The sequence below is a fragment of the Stegodyphus dumicola genome, chromosome X1, assembly GCF_044657685.1.
Source record: "Stegodyphus dumicola isolate Sdum_Otavi_A_Nest chromosome X1, ASM4465768v1".
Classification (NCBI taxonomy): domain Eukaryota; kingdom Metazoa; phylum Arthropoda; class Arachnida; order Araneae; family Eresidae; genus Stegodyphus; species Stegodyphus dumicola.
In genome coordinates, this window is record NC_140780.1 from 15,842,018 (window position 1) to 15,865,063 (window position 23,046).

The following is a 23,046-nucleotide window of genomic DNA, read 5'->3' on the forward strand; positions in this document are numbered from 1 at the left end:
CCTTTTTATTGTAACAGATCCGTTTACCTGTGTCTCATATGTGCTTGATGGGATTGAGAAGATCATGCCTAAAGGAATTAAGATAACAGTACTCGTAACTCTCCTCAAATCTTTCGCGTACAAGTACAGTTCATGACAAGCCCGTCCTGCTGTCCATTTACATTAGAGAATATAACGTCATCACTATGTAAAAATAATCGGAAATGACAATGCTTCGGTACTACATGAACCAAACAGCCTGATCGTTTCCAAGAAAACATGCCTGATAAGATAGCATCGTGTTTAAATCGTGAAGTATCCATGACTTCGTGCTATCTTCTCCCTACCACTTTCCATATCAATTCTGAGCAGTACTCTCAGTCAGAAATCGAACAAAGGAGGGCAAATAGTTGTCGATTTCTTTACCTCAATTAAATAAATCATTCCACTTCAGCTCCAACTTATTATTCACCCATTTTCAATATTCCCTCATAATGCTCCTTCTACGATTCTCTCAATTCATTGCAATGCCAAAGGTGAAATTCGTCAGATTCCTAGACTCCTTCCAAACTTTTACTTCCTTCTCCCTTCCCCGCTCGGTATAGTGAAGACCTTTTGAAGTAAATAATGAATACGGAGGAGATTTTTGCTGCCTTAGATATAACAGGTGACGTTCTATTCATTAAGAGATTATCAACATTGGCCCTTGATTCAGGTCATCTGTAATGGAATGCACTGTTGCGTGTCTGTTGAACACTCCGTTACAAACAGCTTTTAATAATTTTGGGCTCAGAACCAGTTTTTGCTTGCTGATCCACTCCGCATACACATTAATAACTGCCGTTCTCGAACTTCAGCAGCCGTTTTATTAATACTCGCACTGTTAATGAGATCGCTCCTAACCATCCCACATTCAAAGTTTATCAGATCATTTGCTTTATGGGTGATGCCTTTATTTTGTCTTTGGTTACTTTCGGTTTTCGTTTTTATAGAGATTTCGACTAAGCGCATTAAGTATTATTTACAAAATAGTTACTGGGAATGAATAATCTGATGTTTGATAGCAATTTTGCCACTCAGAGAACATATATTATTTTCCATTAAAAAAAAAAAAAAATTCGATGTACTTCGCTGGTACTTCGATGTGCTATTCATTACTACGACACAGTACGTATTAAAATTAAGTTTTTTGATGTGACTTATAGTTTTTCAACTATTTATAGTTTTCGTACAGCCACAGGCACTATATTAAATCTCCAAATGCTTGTATGTTAGCATACCGGGTATTTAAAACTTTAATTACACAAATGAGTGTAATTAAAGTTTACAAAGCTAAATGACAAAAAACAGATAGTGACTATGTATATTTTATGCATTCAGGATATTACTAATTTTATCTCGAGTTTTAATATCTGTAGGTTACCTCGTTTGCCACCTATTTTTTCAAATTTAGTTAAGTCTCCAAAACATCTCTCATATAATTCTGAAAAACAAAACAACGTATCAGTAAATTGGCGCATCTCAAGGGTAAGATGCATTTCTCAAATTTCTGCTATAACTACGTTTAATTCTTAAGAGTTCCAAAACTTAACGGCACTTAAAATGATGTATCAGATGTTTGGGCTTAAAAAAATTTAGTACGTTAATATAATTGCCCCAAATGCAATTTAACGTCTCAACATCTAACCTGAAATTCCTTAGCATATTGTTGCGTTTTTCTTCTTCTGACACCAGTTGTTGCGTTATTTTCTTCCTTCACGTTCGTACGGGGTTTGTAGATTTCGAGTGAATAACGACGACACTTGATGAAGTATCGAAACACACTTTATTTAGCCAATATTAATCAGGACAGCTCCAACAACACTTTTACAGTAGTCGAAGATCTACTATAAGCACGCTGGAACAATCAGCGACACAGCCTTCACACTGTCCGGCAATAACGGTGGAGACAGCTTCCTGCAAAGCACTAGACTACAGCTCCCGACTCTGCTTGGTCGTTCTCGGAACTACACGTACTCTCGAGACTCTCTACGCTACAATTCGCGATGCACTCGACGACACACGAGCACAGCTTCCGACTCTCCGGTTCAGTCGTTCCCGGAGCTCAACACGCTCTCTCGAAGATGCACTAACCGCGATACACTAACAGACTCCTTCCGTGCACTCGACGACCCACTCGGTACTCGCTGCCCGGCTGTCACCTCGATCGACTCCGACTGACTCGCTAGACGAGACACACACTACACTGACTGCGAACCAGCAGGGTTTATATAGATTTCGGCTTGTGTTCGAGAACATTCTGGGCTAAACCGGTAAGAATTCCTTCCAGAAGGTTCTCCATCCGTCCATAGCATATCGCCAATTTTTGTCGCCAAATGGGCGATTTCTCGCCAGATGTGGCGGCCCTACTTTTCTTTGCCATTTTATGGCAAATCTAAACTTGCTTTGCGGAGAAGCTACCTTATCGCGCCTTAACATTTCGTAACAATGTCATAAAATAGTGGCAGTACGTTACAGTTTCACATTTAACTTTCTTAAGGAAAGGTAATTACAATTCAGAACGCTTCCTCTGCTTCATTATCATCTTCGGATTTCTATAAATAAAGAAATGTAACAATAAAGAAATGTACCGCGTTTGATACAGAGTCAGGGATCTTTAATAATTAATCTATGATCTGCAAGCTATTACTTTAAAATGTCAAGTTAGCGATTGTACAAAAGATGAAAGAATGGAATTCAGCAAAGCACATTAAAAGTTCTGTAGCGCAAATACACATACAGCTGGTGCGAAAGGTTAGTTGAGACGCAGAAAAATAAATTTTGAGATATCGCAAAATAAATCACCTCAAGTTGCTTTGCTCAATTATTTTTTATTGCGAAGTCCTTAAGACCAAGCTTACCGAATGGGTGTTACATGCATCTTTAACTTGATGTAACAAAATATTACAGCTTAAGACATATGACAATGTACTTTCTGTCTACCTCTCCTCTCCTAATACATACACTCATCTCCTTAATAATAAAAATTCCCCAGCAAATGTTTAGTAAATTAGTATTTTCAATGACAAGGACTAGGATTTGGCCATTTTTATCACACTTAACTGTTTCATGGCTTTTTCATACACTAGACGTGAGTTTCTCCACAAATATGTACGCATAACTCAGGAGCGACAAAGCTTGAAAACAACAAAACTGCACACACAAACTTTCTCCTAGACTGCCATTAAATTTTGACTGAAATTTTCCACAAAAAATGTTATCACTCAGGAAATCAAAATTTATACCCTAGAGTAGAACGTAAAAGAACCTCCTGATATTTTAAATGGAACTAAATCGTAATACTCTGTACGCATGATACGTTCCCTTTTCATTTCTCACGCCTACGCACCAAAGATTCAAACAATTTCCTTAAATAATGAATTCCAATGATGCTTCAGTCTCATTGTTAATAATAAACTATGCAACTAGGTTAAAATGTTTAAAATTAGACACAATTCAGCCTTCGATCGATATAACTTTTGATAATAAAAAAAAAAAAAAAAAAACCCCTCAAACATTTTTAAGAAATTGAATAAGGTTTCTTAGGAAACAGGAATCTTTTATTTAAAATTTACCTCAATTTAATTCGGAAATGCACTGTACTAAAACTTCGCATTACTGCGTTCCATTTGATAGAAAAAGATACATCAAACACAATATCACATCGAAATCACATCCCCACCAAATTAGTTTAATAATTTATCTTTTAAAATCCTCAAAAATTCCTAGCGCGATTATTAGAGATTAGGGGGGGAAGTCTGATTGTAGATAATACAGCATACAAATTCTTCACTACTTATAAATAAGAGCATTACTAAGCAAATATAAAGTCACCTTTATATATTTACTATGATTTGTGTTTTTTAGGGGGGGGGGGTATTTAATTATGGCAAAGCACACTAGGGCTATCTGCCTAAGGGGAGGGATGCCTTCGTGGAGGTCTTTCTAAGGGAAACCGGCTCGAATACACGTTACACACGGGGAAAACCACGAAAACGCCCGTGCAGCCGGCCCGTTCGAGAGATTCGAACCTCGGACCGAACTACCAGTGTTCAGCGACTTTACCGCTCGGCCGCTGGTGGGCTATATATTTACTATGAATTAACTATTTCCAATAGCGATAATACAAAGAGTATTTCAAATTCGCCCGAGCACAGCTCGATTACAGATTTTGGCTTGTACAATTTTTCTAAATAAACATTCATTTCCAATTCGAAGTTTAGTAGAGAATTTTATGGAAAAAGTTTCAGCACTACGAATGGAAGAGTTCCATGAAAAAAATCTATATGGTTCTCGAAATTTTTCTGTTGTATGCGAATGTTTGCGATTTCCTTTTCCAGATGGAATTTACAGTATATTTTGCATATGTTGTTCACTCAGGTCTGAATGCAGAGAACAATTTCTGAGGGCCTAGAATCAAAGAGAATATCGGCTCATTTATTTTTCTCGGCAAGGAACTTCAATAATTACCTTTATTTGACGCAGGATTGTTTCATTAACTTATTCATATATCAATCACAATTTTTGTATTATTTATTTATATTTCAGTGTGAATTTTTACATCTGAAAGGTTTCAAGAAGTTTCTATTTTATATGATATTTGTAGGAACATTCAAGTTTTAGAGATAATGACTACTCGAAAAGGCAAGCTTTATTTCCTTAAGTACTGATCTTAAGCATGCTAATAGTTACTTAAATTGTACTTAAATTAACATGAGATAAAGTTAAATTCAAATGTAAGTAACGTATTCTGAGACTACAACATAAAATAAACTAGTTAAGCTGTCCCAAGACAGTAGTTAAAGGAACATATTTAAACGTCAGCTAGAAAGATGCTAAAGCCGGAATAAAACTTGGCAGAGCTAGCGATACTAAGTAACATTTAGACAAGGCTGCCAGAAGTTCTGATCTAAACATTCAAACTCTCAGCTTAAGTACACAAACAACTAATTTGCATTCTAAAGACGATTACGGAAAAGAGAAGTTATGGTAAAGATTTTAATCATAATAATTTATTAGTAAACATAAAATATCTTCTAAGTTTAAAGAAATAAGTCTTATTTTTTGTTACTCTTTTACACGCATACACTATTCCCTGTTAGACTACAGCCAAAGCTATAACATTCTGCCCCGTATACATTTGTGCTACTAATATTCGACTGGAATAGCTTTCACACATCCTTAAAATCACTGAAGCCGTATTCGGCCTTTCATAAAATTGTAGCGATCGTGTCGAGAAACTATTAAACGCCAGAGATTTCATGCTCTTTGTTAACTGTGAAATTTATTTTTAAAAAGCCGATAATTAATGTACGGTGTCTGTCCAGAAAGTAATGAGCCTGAAGTATTCGCGCCAAGTACAAGGGGAAAGGGGTGGAGTTTCTTGGTGGTACGCGTGGCGGGGGCTGTCATTTACAGAGTCTGGCGGAAAAAAGTTGGCCTGGAGCCTTTGCAGAGTACGGATTGCTCGTGAGGCAGACACGCGTATGAAAGTGGCTGTTAGGATTTCAGAATGCAGCAGAACGTCGAGCAGTGGTATGCCTTGAAGTTTTGTGTAAAACTAAACAAATCGGCTATTGAGACGCTACTCATGTTATAAGAAGGAAGGATTCTTTGTCCTAGATGGCACAAAGCCTTCAAAGACGGAAGAGAAGACGTCGATGACGAACAATACGTTGGGCATCCATCAAGTTCTCCGAACTTGAGACAATGTGGCTAAACTTAAAAGCGTTTTTCGACTCTGGTCGTCGGATGAATGTCCGAATGATTGCGGAGACTTTGGGACTTAAAAATCGATTGTGCATCAAGTCGTCAGGGAAGAACTTCAAACGCAGAAAATTTGTTCCGAGCTGGTTCCAAGGATTTTGACCAACAGATAAAAAGAAAGCCGCGAGTCGATTTCGCGTGAAAAAACAAGTGGCCCTAATGTTTTTGAAGCGAGAGATTATCGGTGACGGAACATGGATATTTCAGTATGATCCCGAAACAAAGAGACTAGAGTGCAGAGTAGCACACGCCCCAATCTCCTCGTCAAAAGAAGGCTAGAATGAGCAAATCAAAACTGAAGTTCATGCTCAATGCCTTCTTTGACACCAACAGAATGGTGCACAAAGAGTTCTTGCCACCTGGACAGAGAGTTAATGCAGATTTTTACAAAGAAGGTGCTTCAAAAGTTGAGGAATCGAATCGCGCGCGTCCACCCGGAGCTTACAGACAATTGGATTCTGCACCACGATAATGCATGGGTCCACACATCCTTCAAAGTGACTCAGTTCCTGGCAAAACATAGCTTTGCGACGCTGCCCCAACCACCGTACAGCCCCGATCTGTAACCGCCAGACTTTTTTTCTATTTCCTCGGTTAAAATCCAGCTTAAAAGATCACCGTTTTGACAATCTGGAGAACTTGCAAAAAAACTTAACGAGCATTCTGAACAGCATTTCAGCTGAAGACTTCCACGCGGGCATCAGTGGGTGGCAGATTCGTTAGCAACGCTGTATTAATGCAGGACGAGGCTATATTGAAGAATATTAAGTCTGTAAAAATTAGCTTCAAATAAATGAATTTTATGGAATCAGTCTCATTTCTTTCTGTATAATTGAAATTACTTTGCTACAATAACTGCAATAAGTGTAGTATATTATTATCGCTTATGTAAATGAACGATGATATCTAGACTTACATTTTATGAATATCTAATGATTCCGCTTAAAAAAAGATTCCAAAATTTTCCAGCGAAACATTTACCTTCAAAGAATATTTGAAATAAAATTCTTATTTATAATATACATGACCATTTCTACATATTATGACCCTTTTCATGCATAACTAATCCTTCAAAGATAACTTCTGAATAAGAGAAAAATGCTTCGTTGGGTCAAATCTTTGTTTTCCCATTTCTCGCGCTGGTGATTTATATTAACTTAAACAATCTACTATAATTTATCTTCATGCGCATGGCATTCACAAGATTTATCCAAAGCTCTAGCTAAAAGCAACGTTAGACGTTACGTAACATTAACCACGTTCCTACGCAACATTTCGTCTAGAGAGTTTAAACAAATGCTGTCACGGACGTATTGTCTCCTAAATGTTCTTAACAGCCAATAATGAAAAACACAGCCGGTGGAAAGTGACAAAAGATAATCGCTCATGTTTCATTCATTACAACAATATAAAATGTTATTGTTGTAGCGAAACTATACGGAGATGTATATACTTGCAGCCCAGGTCTTCTAATTAAGCTTCAATAATCAATTAATTCTCTGACAGCGCAACAACAAGAAACTCTCAACTCGCTGGCACGATGCCACCACAATGACTTCAAATTGGGAGAAAGAGTGATTAGCATGTGACAGAGCACGATATTCATTTACAAGATAAATGAGAAAACCCAAACTCATTTGAAGAATTTAAATACACGTAGTAATGAAGATTAGTTTTGTAATACAGAAGTTCAATACGGAAAACTATTTGCGGAATTTGATGCTAATTTTGGTTGCCTATTTGCATTCGGCGAAGCAAGCGTACACTACAACGCGTATTTTACAGAAGTAAAAAAATCTGAAGACAAGCCATGACTTCCCTGTAAGGCATATTAAATTAAACACATTTTTTGCTGCACTTCATTTAAATATATCTCCATGAATTTCATCACAAATAAATTTCTCATTTAATCAATTCAGTTCTCACTTCGCGGCAAGGCAAAATATATAAAAACTCAAAGCATCTTCATTAAAAATTGTCAAACGCAGAAAAACTTTTAAAACATCAAACACAGTTAAAAACAGTTACAGAATTTTTGCAAATAGCATTAGTGCTCACAATGTGCGAAAACTCACAATTTTGCCAGCGGGCAGGAAGACAAAATTTTTGGAGCACTAAACTGAAGGTTATTTTTTGATACTACTGGGAAAGAAGACACTGAAGTTGGTGCAACTTAATTCACCATTCTACTTAGAAATACAAATGCAAACAAATAGCAATTCGATAGGCTTAACTCGCCACTTAAGGGAGGTACATAACTACATGTTATAAGAGTCTCATATAGAAAATTTCAACGTTCTACGGCTACTCGTTCTTGAGTTAAGCGAGAGACATACGTACGTACGTTAACAATCGGTTTTGGCAAAAAAACAGTCCTTTATTCTGCCCGTACGTACAGATATCAAGCAAAAACATCTTTCAAATGGTTCCGAAAGCGGTCGAAATGGATATATTCGTTGAAATATGATACCCGAAATTTTTCGCGATTACAATAACTTCTTTACTTCGCACAAGGAAGTAAAAAAGGTACAATGTTATGCGTATAAATATTTTACTTTAATATAACGTATGTTTTAATTCAGTTACACGGGAAAAAGTTAAATAATTCAGTAATTTGTCAATATTTTCATGTTTATTGACAATTCTTTATTTTGCTGCGCGGTGGAGAAGGGATTCTTTTCGCACATTATTTATCGAAACACGCAAATAAAACTCGTTCCAACTATAAAGCATTTTCACAGATCGGCTGTTATAAAAACTGCATCCCAAATAGCTTCAGGAAAGTGTTTTTAATAAAAACGGAGAGAGGAAAGAAAAATCATTCCTTTCTTCATAAATAGAATAGTAGCTTAGTTTTGGTTCTCCTCATCCTTTTCTCCAAACCACCCATTTACTTGCGATTTTTATCTAATTTCAAAACAAAATTAAAGCAAACGATTGAATGCTTCTTCCCTTCTTCATTCCTAGAAATTCCCGGAAGGGAGGGAAAACTGATTTATCGATTGGTTAGAAATGGGTTGGGAATGTGAATGGACAACTGCTGAATAAAACATGACAGAATGAAAAGAATGGGGAACTCGGATTAAAATCGGTTTCTCATTCCCCGGAAAATATAATGCAAAGCGAACACAACAAAACCTCGCATACATACACACACTCGCATACCGAGACAGATGCATTAGCGCTTTCAATTACCGCTCGCGATAAATAATCTAAGACCAAAACACGTAACAGCAGTCTTCTACAAAAAATCACAGGTGCTTTTTATGGTTGATTTCGCAGTAGAATGAACCACAGCGCAATAGAAGAGAGACGAGAAAGTGAAAAAACAATTCCTTCCATTTAAATAGGGGGATAAAAAGAAGCAGCAAGAGCGTTAAAAATGAACAGAAATAGCTTCACACAATACGGATGAAAATAAATAAAAATTTAAAAACTGAACATGTATTAATTTTCACTTCGTCTTTTTATTATACACACAATCTGTAGATGATGTCGATTCTCCCAAATTTCATCCGAGACGCCTTTAACCCTTGACACCTACGAAGGAAAATCCCCTCCTAGTTCCTCCAATGTCCTTCTATCTGGGTTTATATATCCTTTCGCCCTCTTTTCTTCCCCTTATCACCCGCGGAGGAGTGCCTTTCACCTAGTTTTCTCGTTGTTCTAACAATCTCAGCCTCTTGTGTTACAAAGGGTGATACATATATCACCTAATTTTTGTTCAGGTATCACTTAAAAGTGAACTTAAGAAAAATCTCTTTCTTTACACATTTCTCTTTCTTTACACTGTGTTTCAGAAGGATTGTAATATTAAGAATTTACTGTTAGGTATCGCACAAACTTAGAAACATGTTCTATGAATTAAAATTACTTACATTAACAAACGAACCCCCCCCCCGAAAAAAAAAACCTGAAAGAGTCTAAATGAAAAACTATTTTAAATGAAGGGTAATTTTATTTCTAAGTCTTAACTATTTCCTTTTTACAGAAATATCTGGATTGCTTTGGTTTTGGTTTATTTAATTAAGGCAAAGCACGCAAGAGCTATCTGCCTAAGGGAAGGGATGCCTTCGTGGAGGAATTTTTAAGGAAAACTGGCTCGTATGCCCGTTACACATGAGGAAAACCTCGAAAACACCCATGCAGCCAGCTCGTTCACTTTGAATCGAACCCAGGTCGGTTTGGTTGGTTTGGTTTATTTAATTATGGCAAAGCACATTAGGGCTATCTGCCTAAGGGCAGGGATGCCTTCGTGGAGGACTTTCTAAGGGAACTGTCTCGTATACACATTACACATGGGGAAAACCATGAAAACCATGAAAGCTGGCTGCATGTGATATATGCAGCCAGCTTGTTCGCGGGATTCGAACCTCGGACCGAACTACCAGTGTTCAGCGACTTTACCGCTCGGCCGCTGGTGAACCTCTGGATATCATTAAGAAATATCTGGAATCACTTCTCAATTAATGGAGTCAGAGAACTAATAATCACACTAACGGTTGGCATTCCAAGTTAAATATAAAAAAGCTGCCCGTCCACTTTTAACATATATTCGTTAATTCAACTTCTAAATTAAGACCAAGCAGAAAACTAATCAATCACGCGGATGCTAAGTTGTGGCAATTAGGATCCAGTTTAAATAGGATTCAACTACGATTACCACTTATTTATCACTTATTATTTACCACTTAGATCCCAGTTTAAATATAGAGAATTTAAAGAAAATTTATTAAGCGACGAAAGTTTATTAGAAAATTAATTTCGATGTTATAAGTTACTACATCTATTTAGAAGTCTAGGCGCTGAAATATTAAATATTTTTTTTAAATTTGTCATATTTTTGTATGTGCATTTTTCAAACTTTCCTTGATTCTATGTAACGGATTATAGCTGAAGTATGTTTTTTTAGCATAAATATTTTAATGCTCTGAATATAACTATTTTAATCGTAATTTAGATATTTATATGTTTACATAGTATAGACAGTTTAAGGTCATGAGCAATAATAGAAAAGCTGGTTAACTCCTTGTGATAATAGTTAAATTAGTATAACAACATCATTCGTTTCACAAATTCAACTTCCCCATGCATAAAATAACGCATGTTTTCATGCAGCAATTATTTTCCCTCACATAATATTTTTTTTAACGTCAAACGGGATTAATGTTCAGTAAAATTTCGTATTTTAAACTCTTATTGAAAGCAAGAAATGAACCATTTGATTAGAAAATACAGCATCTTTTAAATATCTCGATATAGTCGCTCATTTGGGGGGGGGGAATTACTACACGAGTATTGTGAGTTTGTTTAAAACGTTTGATAATGAATTTAGGACGCTAAGAATTTCTTTTCATCTGTCTGAGTTTGCCGCAATTTTTTTTAAATCCTATTTTACAAAAATTTACATATATTCATATTCACATATATTTCTTAACGAAAAGACTCGCTAATTGGGATTTTCCATATATATGTAACGTGAAAACGAGTCATTTCCCGTAAAAAAAAAAAAAAAAAAAAAAAAAACTTTCCATGAAGACAATCCACCTACTTTTGGAACTACTTCAATCGTGGTCATTGAAGTCACGTAAAAATATTTCCGTTTTAAGCTAATACTAAAAAACAATATAATGAATACATGGTTATATAATAAAGTAAAATCATTCGCGAGTCACCTGGTGAATAATGCTATAGAAATAAAACGCCTTAAAACTATTTAGCAACATCCAGGATTGTAAAGAATTGAGATGGCAAACTAATCAAATTACCAGTATCATGAAAATTCATCAGAATCAGAAGTGGCTTATCTCCAAGAATACAGCTTAAACTGCGAAAATTTAACTGAGGTTATTCGACTGAGGGAAAGGATGCTTTAGAGGACGATTTTCTGAAGGAAACTGCCTCGTAGTTAGTATATTATACATGACGGCTTAGTCACACTAATTTATATTTATTTCCCTAGACTTTTGAAAAGAAATATGTCCACAAATGGCTCAATGGTTAACAATACCTGAACACCGCTAATTCTTCCAAGATTCGATTCTTGCTGTAGTAAATAATGGCTGCATAAGTTTTTCATCACGTTCTGCCTAAGCAGATAGTCATCACTGCGTTGTTTGTTATTAACTAATTACTAACTATCGGAAGAAAAATGGAGTCTATAAAACAAAAAAGAATATAAAGGAAATAATAAACAAAAATTTACATTGCTATCGGACATTTTGTAGTAATGCGCTTTACTTAAAAATCGTGCTGTTACATAAAATCACACTGTTTCAATCAAAGTTCCGCATTATTTAAGCTGCAACCGATAATAACTGCTTACGCGAACCGACGCTAAACATTAATGCTCCCGTAAATGACAGCGAAGGGGAACTTAAAACACAAAATGCACAACCGAAATCACTCACTTAAAAGTCGATATGAAGAGTTGTTTCATTCTCTCTCATCAAGTGTGAAACAATGGGACGAGAAAATAAAACGAAAGTACTAAGCGCAAAACTTGGCGATTTGGGTCACTGAGTCCGAGAATTCAAAGGCACACGGTGTCATCCTCAAACTGCTTTGAGTTCTTGTTAACTTTCCTTGCTGGCGCAGAGCCAGGAATTCCTTCTATCGCGACATCTGGCTCCATTACGTGAAGAACGAGGGAAATACAGGAGCTGAAAGCTGGGTTACTTTTATTATGATTTGAAGCAGGTTTATAAGAAAAATAAATACCAAGGCTTATGATGTAAAGGGAAATTTTAAAAGCAAAACTACTCCTGAGCTCCTTAAATATTGGTTTATTATTTAAAAATATATTTCCTACCAGGCTGTGTTACGCATCAGTAAATTTTATCAATGCCATGTGATATATTAGGTCCACCACCAGCCGAGCGGTAAAGTCGTTAAACGCTCGTAGTTTGACCTGGGTTCTATTCCAGGCGAACGGGCTGGCTGCATTTTTCGCGGTTGTCCCCAAGTGTAGCGTGGGTTCGAGCCAGTTTCCTTTATAGTCCTCTAAGAAAGCATCTCTCCCCTTTAGGAAAGAGCCCTAGCGTACTTTGCCATAATCAAATAAACCAATTAACCAAGCCATGTAATATAGTTCTGCTTGAATACTTCGAAAACTCCTCCCCCCCCCCCCAAATTTTGATTTCACATGGGAGGTGTTGATATTCCTTAAATCTTTAAATTCTATGGGTCAAGCGCTTAAGGTTGTTGAATACTGTTTTTTCGACCTGGGTTCTAACCGGGCGAATGGGCTGGCTGTGTAATTGTTTTGCTCGTGTGTAACGTGCATATGAGTTAGTTTCCCTAACAAAGTCCTCCGCGAAGGCATCCCATCACTTAGGCAGATAGCTCTTGTATGTTTTACCATAATCAAATAACTATAACCTTTAAACTCTATGACATTCAAGTCAGTTCTGGGATTACTGAGCTTCACTACTGAAGTACACATCAGTTTAATAAATTGCTTCAATTCATATTCAGAATCTCAAGTAGTCTTAATATCATCACCTTCTTTTCAAAATCTCAATAATTGTGACATAACTATAAAAAAGAAAAATATACATAAACTATTATTTAAACTAATAATTTGAGTCATGCTTTATTTGCTCAAGAAATTCTCTATCAGCTATGACGAATTTTTAAAAGCCTTCAGATATGAGGACTAATAAACAAACGCAAAATATAGTAAACACATTGGTAGATATAATTTTTAAAAATAAGGCAAATAAAAGGAGAGAGCCATATAATAGCACAGTATGCATGTTTTCTAATTCAAACCCTTTAAGTTTTGAAAACTAACCGAAGCAACTATGCATATACTTTGCAAAGTAAAAATTTCCAAACAATGAATAGCGAATGAAAATTTTCAAAACAAGCACCCCATGTAATATTTCACGCACTAATCTCCCCCTTCCTCCCCAAAAATTAGAACTATCCAGAAGTTCAAATAAATAAAACTTAGTACACAATCGGATATTACTTAAAAATAAATAAATTTTTTAAAAACCCTACAGATTTCCCTAAAACATTCCTTTTAAACAGGTGGTCGTGCTAGTGCTTGTTTACAATTTTTAATGAAAGAATTCAGTCTTTTAAAATATCAAAAACATGCATAAATTGTATATTTTTGGAATCGTTTCAGTCTACTTTATTTTTTTAGCCCAAACTTAAAAATTTGAAAATTTTTATGTCGTATGGAGGGGCCATATGACATAAAAATCCGTATGTAGGATCCGTATCTGTATAACTCTGTATGCACCGAAAACCGGAAAAAAAAAAACGAAAAAAAAATTTTATGTAAGAAAAAAAAAAAATTTATGTCAGAAATTTTATGTAAATTTTTTTACATAAAATTTTAGCACTAGCACGACACGAAATTTTATGTACAAATTTTTTACATAAAAAAAGTTTTATGTAAAACCGAAAAAAAAAAATTTGAATTAGATTTAGAGAGGGGGAGGATGAATGTTTCAATCCGAAACGAAATCATAAGTACTTTTAAACTAATTTCGCATTCAGCAACAATTTTTGTCGATTTTGAGCGTAAGATTTGAGAATTCACCGAAGTAAATACTGAAGTAAATAAATATCACAGTAATAAATCATATACCTTAGTATTACATAGTAGTTCTTACAACCTACTGCAAATTAAGTCAGAAAATAAAATCGAAAAGGAAAAACCTTTATAAAATATTAAAAATAGCAAAATCAAGTAAAAAGTTAAATTAAAAATTTATTAAGAGCACCAATTAGCCGTCTTTCCTACCTTAAAATTTTATGTTTACGCATAAGGATTAAAGCCCATAGGAAAAAATATCCTAAATGAAAAGAATGGTCTTGCATAACATCCCCAATCTTAAGAAAGCGAAAACTGTGAAAATGCAGAATTAAATGACGAAATATGGACAGAAGGACATTAGCAAAATTTTATTATTAAAACTTCTTCCAATTATAACCAAAACATCCATCATCTCTCTGGAGTGGCAAGCTTCCAGTGCTGAGAGCTGTTGCCATGCCTCATCCTTTAGATGTCTAATTTGTTTTTTCATGCTTATGGGTGCAATAAATTGAAGTGAATTAAAATTAGCCTAAGCATTTTAAAAATATTTTTAACTTTGATTTCCATAATAAATTTAATACATTTTTGAATATATTTTGCATCACTAATCTATTCAATAAAAGCTTCAAATTTTTTAGGAAAATGAAAAATTTTGCTTCTCGGCAAGTTACACTAACTATGTTATCAGAACAGGCTAAATAATGATGAAATGATTTTAATCCAAAAGCAGGTATTTTGATACGCTTGGTGGCAGATCTGACCGATGCGACCAAACCTTCTTATACCATCACTTAACCAAACTGCGTGTGTTTTTCAATTAATATTTTTACAGATCTTATTCTAACTAAATCTGGAATTAAAAATGAACACGAATCATATTCATTTTGAAATGAGTAAATTAAAAAAAAAAACCTTTTCCTCCCATTTTTTAATCTCTGCTAAATACAATCAATACAAGTCATAACTACTGTAGCAAATGATTTTAAGTATTTTAGCGTCGCAATTATTTTAACATTTTAATCAAAGTAACATAGATTAAAACAGAATCGGGACACAGCGCTAAATGGGGGAATGATCAGACGGAGACACAAAAACAAATTCGATTCCATTCCTCGATCTGTACTCAGACTAGTACTTATGCAAAATAGAGATGTCGAAGTAATTTAATTCGAGCAACTACGTAATTATATCCTTTCAATGATAGCCAACGACCTTCTCCGACTAAAGGGGTAGAGAAGAAGTTTCTTTCGGCAAATAATCCCAAAGCACCATTAGTTTAATAGAAATCCAACAATACAATCCATGTTTATTATGAAAGACTAAATGCATTAACTAAGTTTTAGAAGAATACACGCTTTTAGAAGTAGTTCAATCAGAAATAAGCATTCGAATTTCGACCCTGATAAAAAAAAAAGGAAAAAAAAAACATTAGCATGGAATTTAAAGAAAATGCAAGACTTTATTGAGGAAAAAAGACAAGCGGAAGGGAGAGAATAGTAAAAAATGCAAAGATAAAAACAGAGAGGAAAAACAGAGACATGGAGAAGCTATCCGATGAGTTGTGTGTGTATACACTGCTATATGTACACTTCATATATACTACATACATGTAAGAAAAATAAAGAATATGTAAAAGATTAAATTAGCAGCGTAAATTAATTTCCCTTTATTCTAAAAATAGTAATCTCTTTCTTTTCATCATTTCAATCATTTCGAGAAAAATCTATGTCATATTATTCTTACGTAATTATGATGATGTAAATAAAAGTACAACTGTAATTTTACAGCAATATTAACTGCCCAATCAGAATGCTTTGAGAACCAAAACTAACTCAATTTGATTTAAGATTTCATCCTGAACATTACGCATTTGCTTTCTACGCTTTGCCTTAGCTGGACTGCAGTCTGTCTGTTCTTTCTTTCTTATTGCAAATTTATCTAAAATGTAAGCCTTTTGGAACAGGCGCATTTAATGTGACGACTTGTGTGTAGCTGTAACATGTCGTTGAAAATAAAACTGATTTAATCTGCATTCGCCTCCAATTTTTTTCTAGTTATTATGGATCAGCATTTATACGCAATCAAAATTCCTCCTCCTGCTCCTGAATATATTATATATATATATGTTATATATTCAGGAGCAGGAGGACGAGGAGGAATTTTGATTAGCGAACATACAAACTCTTACGAAAACTCCAGTATGCGTTTCTTAACAGCAACTAAAACATTTACGGCTGCTTTTGATTACACACACACACACACAAACAACCAAAAAAAAAAAAAAAAAAAAGAGAGCAACGGGCTTTAAAGTAAAGCTTACTCAAACAATGAGCCTATTTATTCATGAAAACAATTACCACGAAATCAGAGTAGCTGGCCAGAGAAGCGAAAGAAATTGAATGAATGGAAGAGTAGAGTGAAGAACGAATGAATACTGGAGCCAATGCAGAGACTTCACATGTCAAATTTCGAATGGAGAAACAAAAGGCACTTTCCGAAGAAAACGGAACGAAATTTCAAATCAAAGTGAACTCTGCATGCTTTATTCGGAGGGGAAAAAAAACTGCCTCAATCTGCAAAACCGCTGCCATTCACCAAAAACTAAAAAACATACAGAAGCTGCAGAACAGAAAGCAATGAAGAAAAGAAAGAACAGTGAAAATTGCTGATGTCAGAATTTTATTCTTTTCTGCGCCATGAAAATACGCTTGGCTTATTGCTGATCTAGAGAAGAAGATTAAAGTTGAGTAATCCAAGTTTTGTACACCATTTTAAAAAGTCTGCCTGTGCGCGTGTATATATATATATATATATATATATATGTCTCTTTGTGTTTGTGTGTGAGAGAGAGAGAGAGAGAGAAACGATCCAAATATGCAAAAAGAATATGAAAATGCCTGCTCATAATGTAGCCTGGAACAACATCTATCAGTTTTTATTTTATGGCGAATTTTTTTCCCTCTTTCGCTTATTTTAGAATACGGCAGAAACATGTTTTCAAAAGTCATATTTCATCGAATGCTAGATTTAGCTTCGCTCTTTCACCGTATTTTCTTTCCTTTCCCTCTTTTTAACCATGTTCTATGAAGAGGAGAATGAACTTTTTGAGAAGTGTAAGAATCTAATTTACAACGAGAGCAAAAAAAAATGATACAAAGAGGAGGGATTACGGACGAAACGAATAAAGAATTAAACAAACGCTATGCTCTCGGGGGGGGGAGATGCTCTAATAATGTACAGAGCTGTACCGACGCCTCGTATGTGAGGGGGATGCAAGGGGGCTCAAATGGAAGAAGTCACGCAAAGTCATTAATTTCTCTCAACTATGTTTTCAACCCAAATGTCAAGGTACAGTTTTCAGGAATTGGAGTTCGATAGGCTAGACAAATGAAGCACTTATCAGAAAGACTTTTCCCACGTCTTACTTCTATAAGAAAATGCTATTTTAAATTAATAAATATAAAGAAATGTATACATTCACTTTAGTAGATTTGTCATTAATTCTTTTTTTGATTTTCGTTGAATTCTGAAATACTTAACAGAAAGGTGGAGTATGAAATGACACCGAAATCAGGAAACAATTTTAAAAATATATTACGATGTAATTTATGTATAACAAATTAAATTTTGAAAGCACTTCCAACAGCAAGTAATATAAAAGTAAAAGGAACTTACAAGATTACTTGACACTAAATAGGTCTAAATGCGCAATTGAACTACTGTAGCGGTACAAAATCAGTTTTGAATTTGAAACGGAAAGAAATTTACAAATTTTATTTGGTTCAAAATATCACAACAGAGAATGCGAATCTTACAGGCATACCCTAAATAACATTATTTACAAAAATATTGTAAAGCATTCTAAATGCGCAATTAAGAACAAAAAAGCTATAGTATAAACACTTATAATTACATCAACAACGTTTAAAGCCAATAAAAAAACAAAAGAAAAGCCTTAGAAATTTCGCTGAAAACAATCCTATATAAACTATACTTAGGTGAAAATAGACTTATTCTGCGTGCGTTCAAAACTATTTGAATGAATATGAAAACATCGGTAATGGTATAGTAAACAGAGTAATTCGCAGCAGACCATTTCATGCCCAAAGTACGCAAAATATTTAAAAACTTCGAGCACTGTTTATTGCCCATTTCAGCGAGCTTCAAAGAAATCTCGAGATTTAATTCTACAGCTGAAAACAAAAATTCGCTAATTTTCGCAACAAGTACTAAAGATAAATATTGTACCACGCTCCAATCTCCGCAAAGAAATAATTATCTAATCCTCAAAAAGCTTACAAGAGTTTTCTAAGCCAGAAAATTCATATTTAAGGAACAAAATGTTAATATTTTATTTTATATTAAATAAACATCGTTAATCCTCAAGAATTACTATTAAAACGTTTGCGCATTTTAAAATGATAAACAACTTGCGATGTCTCTTTGGAGGGATTCTTAGTTTAATAAATAGCTGACTTACATTACGTGAAATAAACTAAATTATTTAAAGAAAAAAAAAGTGAGGTTCCTCAAGGCTCTCAATGTGAAAAAGTTTGTTTATATCTTAATTAAACCACTTATTTTTTTTAAAATTTATGTTTTCACATATTTATATGACTTGTCCACATAGTTTAGGGAGAATGATTGAGAAAACAGTCGAGCAAAATCCTCTCTTAACGAAATGATAAACATATCAGTAAGCAATGATGAAAATGATGTAAATCATTAAGAATATATTTTTTATTTTATTTGAAGACCAAAGAATTTTTTAGGAAATTGCATTATGTTCTTAAGGCAAAAAGCAATGAAAGATTGAAAAAAAAAAAAAGTTCTAGCGTTCTTGATTTTACGTATTCAAAAAAATATTTGTTATTCTTCGAAGACACATATTAACATGACTTACATTTATCTCTACTTAAAGGACTGAGTTGAAAGTAAAATACCTAGGAGGCAGGTAGATTCTTCAGTGAGCTTTAAAGTATTTACCTGTAAAAAAATATAAGACTTAATAAAGAGACGAAAATATAATAAAAGATACAGATTTTTATCAATAAAATTCAGCTTGAAGTTAAAAGAACATGCAAATAAAGACCAGATATATAAATTAAATATGAATTTGCAAATGGTATGGAATGGGGAAAATGAAAATCGGTTAAAATTAAGCTGGGAACAATTAGATGATATTTAAAACAAACATCTAGTAAAACAATGTATGTTTATTACTGAGGCGGTTTTCAAATAAAAGTCACTGCAAGAGGCTCTGCTGAAGTTACGATCGTGCCATAAACATCCCTTAAAATGCGCTCAGTGGCGTAGCGCCAAAAAGGTATCGTCGCCCCCCCCCCAAAAAAAAAACATAGTAATATATACTCGTAATAAGAATATAATACAAATAATAATAATAATAATAATAAAATGCCGTATCTGCCTTAAAATGCTCTACAATATAATTACGAATAGTTACTACCTAACTACAAGTTCTACAAAATGCTATACAGTGTTTCGGGATAAATGGTATACACATTCTAGCGATTACAGGCTAGCTTTGAGACAAAAAATCTAGTTAAAAAAATCAAGACTAGGACTGGATTCGGAAATGTGTCTGTGTCAGTAGAAAAGTCAGACATACGCTCATTCAGAATTAGTTAAAAATATATATATGTAAAATAAATAGCAACTGTTTTTAAAAAATCATACAATTAATTATTGTGTATACATTTTTCTTGCCTTCGATGAAGCAAATTCAAAGTCGATCATTTCAAATTTTTCTCTTTCCACATTTAAAAATGCTAGGCTACGTAAGTGATCTTGTCCCATCATTGACTGTAGATATGCTAAAATTAATTTTTATTTGCTGAACGAACGTTCACATCTAGCAAGTTGATACTGAAATTGTAAGGAGTATTTAAAGAGCGACTCTCCGGTTAGGAAAAACATTTTCTTCGTACGAGATTGTAAAGTTAAGAAGCTCTAATGGAATTTTAGGTTCAATTTCTTTTCTACTGCGGTGTAACATCTTCCAGTCATATATTTGTTTTAGTTTTGTTCCATTAAAGTTTTGTTCCATAGAATTTTGTTCCATTAAAATCTGTATTATAAAATTCAACCAAATTTGTACAATTATTTTCAAGATCATTATAACGATTATTCTTCTTTAATAGGTTTTCAACGTTCAGCAAATATCCAAATTTGGAATTAAAATCACTTAGTCGTGTGAATAGTGCACTTATTTCCTGCTGCAGTAGATCAGAAACATTTTTCATAAAGGGAGAAATTTCACTTTCTGTGGAAAGCCAACATCTCTAGGCAATTCTCCGCGTATTTTTCGGCGTCTCCTAACATGGACTGTTGCATCAACACCCAATTTTTTCAAAAAGAGACAGCCTTTTGTATTACCTTTTCAAAAATTTCGTCTCGAATTTCTGCAAGTTCAATCGCTAATGATTCACGATCATGCAACGTTTTTCTAAAATTCATTTTTAGGATCTTGTAATGAGCTGCATACGTTACATATTATACTTAATATATATTATACACTGCACATTAGTTTATGTTACTTATAAGAATAAGTACGATTATGTGTGCATGCAGCATATGTGCGTACAAATAAGCTTCTTTTCCCATTTCATACATACACTTCTAATATTTTATAAAATAACTTGACTAACTAATAACAACACTAATAAAAAATATCTTGAATGCAAATGCTCTACTTTAAATAGAACTTCTACAGTAGTCAATTCTAAACTATGAAACCTTGAAAATATATAATTAAAGAGGCTAGTAACTTATTTTCTCAAATGGGGGGAGGCTTTATCGTATTTTCCTTAAACTGAATTTTAGAAGACTGAAACATCAAAGAGTAATTCGTTCTCAATATCTATAAATAGTATTATTTCTTTATTGTTATTATTTTTTTATTTGCAATATTTGACTTAAGATCAAATGTTCGGAAATTTCTGTGATAAGGTAGGCAAAGGAAATTTCGATTTCTCCTTTGTAATAAAAAGGTAATCGGCAAATTCTTATAAACCGAGTAGGGCGAATACTAGCGACTACAGACGGAAAAAAATTCTTACATTCATTTGTTCCCATTCCTTTAAACTATATCTAGTCTACACATTAACCGAAAACAGAAATTCTGATTTACCTTCAGATCTACTGAAATTCACCGATTTCCTCACTGGACTCAATGTAAAACAAGCTTTTCATCGCAATTCCCAAATAAAGTCGCTTAGAAGTATCTCGTATCTATTCAAAGGAAACGTCAAATACATACGATTCTATTCTCCAAGCTCCTGCCAGCAACTTTATACAGTGTAATAACCAGTGTAAACACATTATGTGATTAACTTCTCGTGTGATTAATGCATTGCACCAAAACCACCCTCCACATAAAAACACGCATTTGTAATGACGATTCGACGTAGCATTCGAACACATCTTCTATTAATGAAAGAATTAAAAATCTGCAATGTTACAACCCCACAAGGGAAGAAATCGCACGTGATTAGCATGTGATTGCATACTACGTACAAAAACAAGTTTACGGGGCTAGAGATGGAGGACAGGTGACCAAAACTGGTGCTTGAAGATCTCATCGGAAAAGCCGCATGCAAAACAAGGACATTAACATACCAATCAAGCTGTTTTGGCGCATACTAATGAATTTCTTTCAACGTGCTGTGGGAGAAATACATACATAAGGCAAATTAAAATGAAAAAGTAGATACAGTAACATACTCTTATCTACATTATGGAGTCGAAAGCAGCTTTCACAAGACTCCTTTAGATTTGTTTATGTAGTATTTAAATCATGCACTAAAACAAAATGTAAAGCATTGTTGGGAATATTTCTTGTGTATTATAAGATGGAAGGGCACAGAGAATTTTCAATAAATCTAATTACTTCCCTCTCTCAGTAAATATTATTTATCGTCAGGCTGTAGGATTATTATTTGAAATTAACCAGCTATTATGACTAAAATTTTTATTATATAACTTTTCTTTCCCATTTTCTCACTGCAATGTACACTGAAATAGACAGTATTTAAGCTGAGGTTTTTCTATTGTAGTTGTAATACACAGCGCGTTTTTGCCTCTCGAGGCCACGTTACTTTAGTTCTGATACCTCTGATAAGTTTGTAATTATTCGGCTTTGCGTTGTTTTTAATATTTAAATTGTTACGCCGGTTACAGTTTTGAAGCAGCATGATTTTTACTTTAATTTACATGCAACTTACAGCTTAATTTTATTTTTTTGAACCAACTAAATTTAAATTTAACTGTGTAGTCTTTGACGAGTCGTCTATGTTTTAAATTCGAATTTGATTGTTACTTTAGTTTCATCGCCACAAACAGTGGTTCTTTTTGTTAAGCACAAGACGTACGTTAATGTTCAAGTCCTGTTTTTTTTTTTAAATTAAGATTTGTTTAAACCATTTCAAGTCTGTATTGTTACTTCAGACATGGCAACAATTTGCTCTACGTCCGTCAGAGTTTGGATCTAGTTTATGCTTCCAAAACAAGTCTATAAGTTTATATACAATTTTTTAATAAATAGAAGTCCAGAAGCTAATCAATAGCGATAAAATTATTTAACACAATGGAAGTCAGTGAAAAAATAAATCATCGAATTCACAGCTAATGACTTAGGTTAATGCCACGAATTTATTATGGTTGACATGGTAAACTTTAAAATTCTTTTT

The 23,046-nt window shown here is 34.1% G+C and overlaps 1 protein-coding gene across 10 annotated transcripts in view; it reads right to left on the minus strand.

Moving 5' to 3' along the window:
• p120ctn (adherens junction protein p120) overlaps window positions 1–23,046 on the minus strand; it is a 443,159-nt gene that overhangs the window by 340,892 nt on the left and 79,221 nt on the right. For 2 of the 10 annotated variants that reach the window (XM_085808404.1, XM_085808402.1), the window contains one exon: window positions 19,282–19,324. The exons of 5 other annotated variants lie outside the window; for them this stretch is intronic. The gene's annotated coding sequence lies outside the window, so the exon portion shown is untranslated. Of the gene's footprint in view, window positions 1–12,194; window positions 12,306–19,241; window positions 19,325–23,046 lie in introns of those variants that run through there. 3 more of the 10 variants (XM_085808403.1, XM_085808401.1, XM_085808406.1) reach the window with 2 other exon arrangements.